The 9,594-nt window shown below is 49.2% G+C and overlaps 1 protein-coding gene across 1 annotated transcript in view; it reads right to left on the bottom strand.

Annotated features, from left to right (window-relative positions):
* PACSIN1 (protein kinase C and casein kinase substrate in neurons 1) overlaps positions 1 to 7,946 on the bottom strand; it is a 58,103-nt gene extending 50,157 nt beyond the window's left edge. Inside the window, exon 1 of the mRNA XM_011373492.1 lies at positions 7,746 to 7,946. The gene's annotated coding sequence lies outside the window, so the exon portion shown is untranslated. The remainder of the gene's footprint in view (positions 1 to 7,745) is intronic.
* Between the last annotated feature and the right edge of the window lie 1,648 nt (positions 7,947 to 9,594).

Here is a 9,594-nt window from a genome sequence, read left to right as displayed (position 1 = left end):
TGCTCAATGAACTTTTGGAAAGTGTAGATAAATTCCGTGAGAACTTCAACAAAGAGATAAAAAAAAACAAAAAAATGGAAATGGAAATTATAAAAGGGAACCAGCCTGAAATGAAGAACACATTATCTGAGATGAGAGGTATATTAAATGGAATAAACAGAGGAATAAACAGAGTGAATAAAGAAAAGGATCAAATGACCTATATAGAGGATGGGAAAGCCAAGGACACTCAATCAGAATGGCAAAAGAGAAGATGCCAAGACTATAAAAATAATTTAAGGAGCATATGGGACACTATTAAGGGTCCAAATATCCATTTGATCGGCGTACCTGAAGAAAATCAAGATGTTGAACAGCTGTTTGAAGAAATAATGATGGAAAACTTCCCTAACCTGGTGAAGGAAATGGACATAAAACCCCAGGAAGCTCAGAGAATTCCAAAAATCGGGGATCCAAAGAGACCTACATCAAGACACATCATAATTAAAATGCCAAAGGTTAAATACAAAGAAAGAATATTAAAAGCAGCAAGAGAAAAACAGATAGTTACTTATAAGGGAACACCCATATGACTGGCAGCAGATTTCTCAAAAGAAACTATGCAAGACAGAAGGGCTTGGCAAAAAATATTCAACAGGGTGGAGACCCAGGACCTACAACCAAGAATAATTTATCCAGCAAAGCTATCATTTAGAGCTGAAGGACAGATAAAGAGCTTCCTAGACAAAAATAAGCTGAAGGAATTTATCGCCACCAAGCCAGAATTACAGGAAATGTTGGAGGGACTTCTTTAAGAAGGAAGAAACATGTATCGAAAACAGGAATAAAGAAAGGTAACAACTATATTCCTATCAATAAGTACCTCAAATGGAAAAGAATTAAGTGCTCCAACCAAGAGTGCATGAATGGAAAGGAAAACAAGACCCCTACATGTTGCCTATAAGAGACTCACTTCAGATTAAAAGACACAGACTAAAAGGAAGGGGATGGAAAAACATATTGCTCTGATGGACCTAGAAGGTATTTAAATCAGACTGAGAAAGATAAACACTATATGATTTCACTTATATGGGGAATCTAAGGAATAAAATGAACAAACTAATCAAAAACAGACTCACAAATATAGTGGACAATTTGGTGGACAGAGGGGAGTTTGGGGGGCTGGGAGAACAGGGTGAAGGTTAAAGAAGTACAAATTGGTAGCTGATGTATGGACACGGGGACGGGGAGCACGGCATGGGGAATACAATTAGAATGAATACATTGGCTAGGTGGAGGGTCAGGGGAGGGAGGAGCAATGGGAGGGATCGTTTTTACAAAATATATAGATGTATAACCAATACACTGTATACTTGAAACTAATTAAAATTTTAAAAAATAATAATGGTGTAGTGATTTGGTAGGGAAAATCTTTATCTTTTAGAGATACAACTTGATATATTTGCGATGAAATGATGCTTGGGATTTAGTATGAATTATTATGTGGTGGGGGTAGGGGGCAGAAATGAAACAAGACTGACCACAAGTAGATAACAGTTGAAGTTGACTAATGTGTACATGGTTGTTCATTCTACAATTCCCTCTACTTTTAGGAAGGCTTATATTTTTCCACAATAAAAAGTTTAAAAGTAAAGGACAGAAGAAGAAACCAAGTCCAAGGGAAGGCATTGAATGGCCCAAGGTCCCTCTGTGAGTCAGTATCAGGGCTAGGACCCACCCTGGGCCTCCCAATCCTCAGCTCATACTCCTACCCCACTTCAGCTGTATCTTCTCTGGCATTTGATTAAGGTTGGACCCAGGCAGGCCAGGGGTAGAGTGTGTGGCCCTGGGGAAGGCCCAGGTTGGGCTGAGGGACGCTAGGCCTCAGCCAGGCTTTGCGAGGAGCTGGGAGAGCCCTGGGCCACCTGCCCCAGCAAGTCCAAAGAGTCCAGTCATCTAAAATATCTGGCATTTGCTCCACCAGCCTTATTTCTCACTTCCTCGTGTTCCTGAGCTAATTCCCTCCCCAGCCCCTATGCCCAGCTCTCATATTCCAATTTCTGCATGTTTGTTCCTGCTGTCACTCTGCCTGGAAGGCACCTTCCATCTCTCTAAATCTACCATCCTTTCCTTCCAGGTCTACCTCCCGCAGAAGACCTTCCATGACCAACCACCCTGCCTCTGGGAGCACACCTGCCTGCACTCTAAGGGAAGCGATCATCTCCACTCCCCAACCAGAGGTGCTGGGGCACAGAGGTTAAAAGCACAGCCTCTGAATCCAGGCTGCACGGGTGTGAATCCTGCCTCAGACACTTACTTGCAGTGTGATCTCAGGTAAGTCACTTAACCTCAGTTTCCACATCTGTAAAATGGGGGTAACCTCATAAGTTACTGAGAAGGCCAAGTGAGGTAATAAATATGGATAAACGGAACAGTGCCTGTTTGTGTCGGTAGACTTCAGACCCCCTTGGGCTCCCTGGAACTGTCTCCAGGGCCTGCCTCCCTCCTTTGTGCCCCCCACAGGACACCCCAGTGTCATGCACACTGTGGGTGCTCAGTCACCACTTTCATGGATACTTGGCTTCTGCAATGCTCCTTCTGCAGCCCTCCTGACACCCAGACTTACCTTCCCCGCTTTCTCATCCTGGCAGGTTTTGTCCACCCCAGGATCAAGAAGAGGAGGAAAGGAGAAACAAGAAACCAATCACAAATAAAAACTCTTCAAACCCAGTGGCAGCATCTGACTCAAATGCCGTCATGGGGGAAATGCCATTTAAATGCTCATTTTTTTTAGATTGCTAAGAAAAATCTCAGGTATCATCAAGTGTAATTTTAATTGTTTTTATGAGGAATGATGTTTGTTGTATAAAATACAAACAGCACAGGGTGCTGAAATACACAGCAAACACTCCCTATCTTGCCTGCACTCAGCCTCCCAATTACCTGCCCCCGGAGGTAAGCTCTGCTAACCTTCAGATCTAACCTTCAGATCTGTGGCCTTCTAGACATTTTTATGCAACATGAATATAGAAATACATATGTGTATTTTTTAATGGGATCATACTAAACACCTTGTTCTGTAACGTGACTTGCTTTAACTTGCTAATACGTTCTGCCTTTCTAGCCAGGTATTAAGCTCTGCCCTGTTCTTTTTTCTCAATGTCCCTAGCACCTAAAATGGTGCCTGGCACACAGAAGACATTCTGTCGAGATTCACTGACCAAATGAAAGAAGGAACAGCTGCCTAAAATCACATCTTCTGGAGAGGTCCTAATTATGTTATAGCCCTCCTAATGGACATTTAGCTTGGCCGCACTGACCATCCCCACCCAGGTCTCTTTGCATCCTACTAAAGGGGTGCCTGCAGGAGAAATCCCTGGACAAGGAACTGCTGGGTCAAAACTTTAATCGCTATTGCCAAAACGGTAAAGCTGACCTACTCTCCCTGTCTGATGTGAGGGTTCCAGTCTCCCACGCCCTCTGCCACATAGGGCTTTATTATGATGATGACTTTTATTTCTCGAGTGGATTAACCCTAGTGACTCCACCCTTAATCATCAAATCTCCATTTGCCCTCTTGAATAAATAAGTATATCATTTTATTATTTCTGAGCAGCATGAGGGAACCAAAATCCACAAATAGGGAGCTACACTCTAGACAATACACAGAAGCAGTTACAGATGCAAAATTTGAAATGCCTCATTAATTTCTAAAAATGGACATGTTATTTTTTTAAAACTGTCAAATTCAAACAAGTGTGTCTTTTATCCCTCCCCCAACACAAGAAAAAGAAAATTAGGACCCTTCCACTCTCTCCCCACTCTCTACCCCTCCCCATCCCAGTCCATGGTGCCAGATTTAGCAAATAAAAATAGAAGACATCTAGTTAAATTTGATTTTCAGATAAACAACAAATGAAATTTTTAGTACAAGTATGTCCTCTTTTGGAGGTTGAACACTATCGGTTGCCCCAGCTGTTGGCGGTGCTGTCGGCACATGACCCTCGGCGGCTGGCGGCCCTTTCAGGAGCTACTGCTGCTGCAGAGCCGTCTGTCAAAGGTATACCCAGTGCTGATGGCTGCTGAGGTCTAAAGGCCTGACCCTTCCAAGCAAATTCGGCTCTAAAGGGCCACTCTAGCTCCAGAGCGCCCCATGGGTCCCTGAGGTGTCTTGTCCTGTTAGGTCTACACCAGAGCTCCGCTTCTCCCTCTGGCTTTCCTGCTTCCTTCTCCTGCCGAACACAGACCAGGCTTGGGGACCACTCCTCCCAAGAACACTTATCCTTGCATCTACTTCCTGGGACCCTGACCTGCCCCCACCAGTCTCCAGTCCCCACCTTCCGCCTCCAGTCCACTGGGCTGGAAACCAGCTGCAAAGTGCCCACAGTGGGCGGGTCTGGTGCTGGCTAATGGGTTTTATTTGGCTTTCCAGTACATTCTAAATTTTCCACAACAAACATGTATCGCTTTGGTAAGAGGAAAAAATATTAAAAGCTTTTCTTTAAGAAAAATCTAAAACTAAAGCAAGCAGCCCCCATCCACCTGGCACCCCCACTCGTCCTCCATTGCTCCCACCTGCTTCCCCAGGACTACCCCCAAATCAGCGAGCTCCCCCACCCCAAATGCGCTCCCCTGTCCTGCCAGGCCCACAAGCAGTTTCACTTCTCCACTGAAGGGCTTCTACCACCAGCTAGCCCCTGCTGGGGGGTTACGAACACATTTATGAATGGTTTCTTAATCTACTGGGAGAAGAAACATGCTGTGTGTCCCGAGACTGGTGAGGAGAGAAAGTAAGGACGGGACCAAAATGCACTCACTCATTCTACAAGTATGAGCTATGACTACTGGGTGCCAGGTGTTGGGGATGCTGGGAACGAGGACACAGACCTTGCCCCCAGGGACTTCACAGGGGGGCAACAATCCAAAGCCCCCGAGGATACTGTGTGAAGGGAGGTGAGCAGAGTATGAGGATGGAGGCTCCCAGTCCAAGCCCAAACTTCCCAGAGGAAGGGAAGTCTCAGTGACCCCAGAGGGTGAGGAATGTGTAGGGAGAAAGAGGGAGAGTGTTCTAGGCAGGAAGAACAGCCCGTGCAAAGGACTGCAGGTGACAGAAGAATGACTTAGTTGAGGAATTGAAAAGTTCCGAGCAGCTGGAAGGCAGAGGGAGGATGAGAAAGGAGAGAAAGCCCTGGCAGGGGGCCTACACTTTGTCTTCAGGGCAATGAGAGCCACTGAAGGATGCAGAGCAGGCGAGTGACAGACTCAAACGTGCGTCTCACAAAGATTGCGCTCCTGCTCAGTGAGACCCATTGATATGGGTGTTATTATTCTGAGCATCCACAACTGTCAGTCAAACTTAATCATGCACACACTACCTTCCATGTAGGGACTTTAGCCATGAAGTACCTGAAGCCTGTATCTCCACAGAGACCAGCATGTCCCCAGCAAGTAGGTCCACAGCTCTCTTGATCTCGCAATAGGGAATATAGGTCAAGAGCATGGACTCTGGAGCTTAGGTTCAAATCCTTGCTCCTCCACTTTCAAACTATGTGATCTTGAACAAATAACTTCTCTGTGCCTCAGCCTCCTTGTTTGTAAAATGGGGATAATAATGTACCTACCTCATCGGGCTACTGTGAGGACTGAATGAGTTAAAAATAGTTGGGACAGACCTGGCACATGGCAAATGCTGTGTACTGTTAGTTTTTACTGTTACTACTGCACTCTTTCCTCAAGGCCAACAGGGCCAACCACTTGCAAGAACAAAACCACCCTCCGCCTATCTCCCTCTACCCCTGAAGCACCTCTTTCTTGCTCTCTCCACTGCTAAGAGCCAGGACAGAGCCAGAGAGGAGGAACGTCTGGGCTCTAGGACAACCAGACACTCTGACCTGGGTCTGGGGGCTTGTCTCAGCTCCCTCAAGCGCAGTGGAGAGAGCACTGCACTCAGAGCCAGGAACCGAGTGCTGCCCCTGGTTCTGCTGCTGACCTTTTCTGGGCCTCAGTTTTCCCCTCTGTAAGATGAGAACAAAAACAGCTTGCAGATGTCTTATCAGTATGGCTATCAAAGGAGCAACAAGGACTGGGAAAGAGCTCTGCGAATGTCCACGTCTGTCACGGACACCAGAACCCTTAATGGCAGCCTCTTCTGGCCTGGGTTTGCTCCTCCACACAATGGAGTCATGAGATTTGCTCAGCACTCACTATGAGGAACCCAGAGACTGAGGGCAGCCTGGTTTGGGGCTTCCAAGACTCCCTGACGCTAACCGGGACTTTCCCAAGGGCTGGGACAGAGAGATCCCTGGTCTGAGCTGAGCACCCTAGGAAGAAAGTGCCAACCCAGGAAGACCAGACTTTCACTCAGGGCCTTCCACCAAGCCTGGGCTAGGCCAGGGCACTCAAACCAGGAGCCCAAAAAGACCCCCTGGAGACATCGAGACTGAAGCGTTAATCTCAAGATGCCACAGCTACCTATCAATTCCAGGTCTAGGAAGGGCCTAAATGGGGTTGTCCGGTATCAGTGGCACTTTGGTCCTGGGGGATGGAAGGACAGCCCAAGAAGGGGTTCATCCCCCTCTTTCAGGTTGCCACCAGAGTTCAAGTTCATTCATTCACTTTTTCCACATTTACTTGGTGCCAGACCCTGGCCAGGTGCAGGGTCCAAGACAGATAAATCAGATTCCTACCCTGAAGGCACAGATTCCTACCCTGAAGTCACTTCCAGTCTACACAGCAACAGACAAGACATAAATAGCCAAACCACAAGACTGACAGAACCCAGGGCAGGAGGCAAGGATCACACCTGGGGTAACAAAGAAGCTGCCTGGAGCGGGTGGCTTGCGAGTGGTGATTTGGACATGTGATGGAAAGGCAGGTAGGTGACGGACAGAACCTCCAAAATCATTGACAATTATGTCTGCACCCTGCTGTGCCAGAGCCAGGGCAATGTGGGTTATTTATGGTTATGCCCAGAGAAAATCGGCCACATGTGTCACTGCACGTGGGGTGCAGAGCAGGTGGGGGTGGGGGGCAGTTGGGACTTGAAGCTGATACTGGCCAAGCCCTAAGGTTTGCCACTGTGTCACTTACACCCTAATGACCTTTTATTCTTTTCATGGCCTCCTGTAAGACAAAAATAAGGGAGAGAAAGAGTTCCGACAGGCAGCAAGTGGCCTGGAGAGGAGGGTAGAGTCAGGAAGACCACAGCTTCTGCTGTATCTGCCGGCCATTTAGCTTTACCTCCTTCTCTCTCTCCTCTCTGCTAACCCAGCTGTGAGGGAAGGGGCAGAAGGACAGAAGAAAATATCTTTAATTGTAAATCAGACAGGGCACAGGGAGCATCAGCTGCTGTGTTTCTCTCCAGCCCACTCTGATCCATAAACAGCCTATGCACCAAGGTGGCAACAGCTCACCCTTCCTGCTGGTACCTGAATGTCCCAGGCCAGAGATTCGGACCCCAGAGGCCCGGGTCTCAGCTTCCCAAGGAACCCATTTCCTGCGTTTTCCCGTGGGTAAAGGCCTCTGCCGCCAGCTCCCTCTCCCAGGGGCCCACAGTAGGGGCATCCTGGCATTGCCTATGGGATGCTCGCGAGCCCCAGCTCTTGCAAAGCACCCTCGGCCATGCGCTCACCTCTCGCCAGGTAACTACCCAATCCTCCCTCGTGCTCTCGCCGGGAAGACGCCAGTCTCTGCGCCCACCTCCAGCATGCACTCCGTAACTGGACCCCCTCTCTCCACACCCTCTATCAAAGGGCCAGACCCCCTACCTGGGGGCAGGAGCGCTCAGCACCATCGGCGGCGCCACCGGGCCTAGCGGGGCTTCTGGGGCCCGGCCTCAAGCCGGGACGACTTCTTTGGGGAAGAGGAGGTTGCGCTGCCCCCGCCGCCGCCGCTACCGCGTCTCAGGGATCTCGCCCGGGCTGCGGGAAGGAGGAAGGTCAGAGCTGGGTGGGGAGGCGGGGAGGGGGACGTGCACAGATGCGCGCAGATTAGAGAGGCATTTTTAGCGAGCCAATGGCGGGCGGCGCAGGGCGGCGCGGTTCCTGCGCAGGTGGAGGCGCCGCAGTTGCTGAGGAGGCAGCAACCCGCTTAGCTGGAGCTGGCGGCGGGGGGTGGGGGACGCACCTCCCTCGGCCCCCGGGCCAGCGTCTTTCTCCAGAGGGTGCTTCAGCCCGGGGCAGAGGGGTCTGCGGCAGAGGGTGCAGGGAGCATCTCCTTTGCGCCCTTCTCCTGGGCCCCTCCTGGAGGCGCGCTGTGGACCCAAGAGTGTTGCTCCCCTCCCCCCTCTGCCCTTTCCCCACCTCCTTGGACATTCCTCCGGCCCTGTCTGTTGGTTTCTGGTCTCTCCTAATGCAGCGTCTGCTGGTACGTGCGGGTGCGTGTAGGGTAGATATGTATGTGTTGGGGGTGGGGGGGGCGGTGCGCGCGCGCGTGCTCTGCCCTTCCTCCCCTAGCACCCCACCAATAATCCACCCCCACCCAACCCCCCAACTTTGCCCAGAAGTGTCCCTTGACCCTACAGGTCAGTCACTAACCTCCCTGTCCTAGTTCCAACTAGACGTGCTGTCACCAAGACAGACTCCTAAGCCATCTCCTGGGTGCTCTCTGTGACCCCCAACAGCCTTCACTCTTCTTGCCTTGAACCCTGAATGTTACCTTGTCACTGGACACTGCAGGGGGGACTAGGGCAACTTGCTTCACTGCAGAGACATGCAAGGGACTGATGATTCATTCAACATCTCTCTATTGAAGGCTTGCTATGTGCCGGGCACTGATAAGGGGACTGGGCTGCAGCAGTGTACAAAACAGACTAAATTTCTGCCCTCAGATAGTTCACCTTTGTGACAGAAGACAGATGTTAAATATAATAAATAATATATAGAGCATATTTTAAAGTGGGATGCATAAAGTAGGAAAGCAAAGCTAGGGAAAGAAAGTGAAGATGTTCAGGGTGGCAAGATCAGGTCCCAGCCATCTGAGGACTGAATTTGACCAGAAGCCCCTCACTTGGCTATCCTGTTCAGGTGTTGAGTTTCTCTAGGCTCTACACCTAACATGCAGTCAGTGCTCAGAGCAGTTTTCTCAAATGAATAAATACTGCACTTGGGCATTCCCCTGAGTCACTGGGGCCATGAATTTCAGTGCCTCTGGTGAGAGAGGGAGAAGGAAGGCAAGAAATATAAATGTGTGACCAGCCCAGGTGCAAACGATAGGGAGTGGAGAGGTCTGTGGCAAACTAGAGTCCGCATGCCTTCCTGAGGCCCAGAGAGGTTAGGTAATTTGTCCAAGGTCACACAGCTGATAAGTAGTAGAGCTGGAATTCAAATCCAAGCAGTTTGATTCCAAAACCATGTTCTTAATTACTCCGGAGAGAAGCAAATACTGAAGTGAATACTGAGTCTTACTGTGTAAGGAGGATTTTACATGAGCTCATTTTGTACTGTTATCCCCATTTTACAGATGAGGAAACAGGCTCAGTGGTCCTTTGGTGAGGCTTCTCGATGTATAAAAGGGGAGGACATTTGAGATGGTTCTTAAGAGTACCTGCTGTGCAACAAGCCTTAGTAACCTTGACATCATCGCCCCTAGTGGCACAGTACCTTAATTGCCGGCAGG

Source organism: Pteropus vampyrus, unplaced genomic scaffold, assembly GCF_000151845.1.
Source record: "Pteropus vampyrus isolate Shadow unplaced genomic scaffold, Pvam_2.0 Scaffold225, whole genome shotgun sequence".
Taxonomy (NCBI): Eukaryota; Metazoa; Chordata; class Mammalia; order Chiroptera; family Pteropodidae; genus Pteropus; species Pteropus vampyrus.
This window is presented reverse-complemented; position numbering and strand designations above follow the sequence as displayed.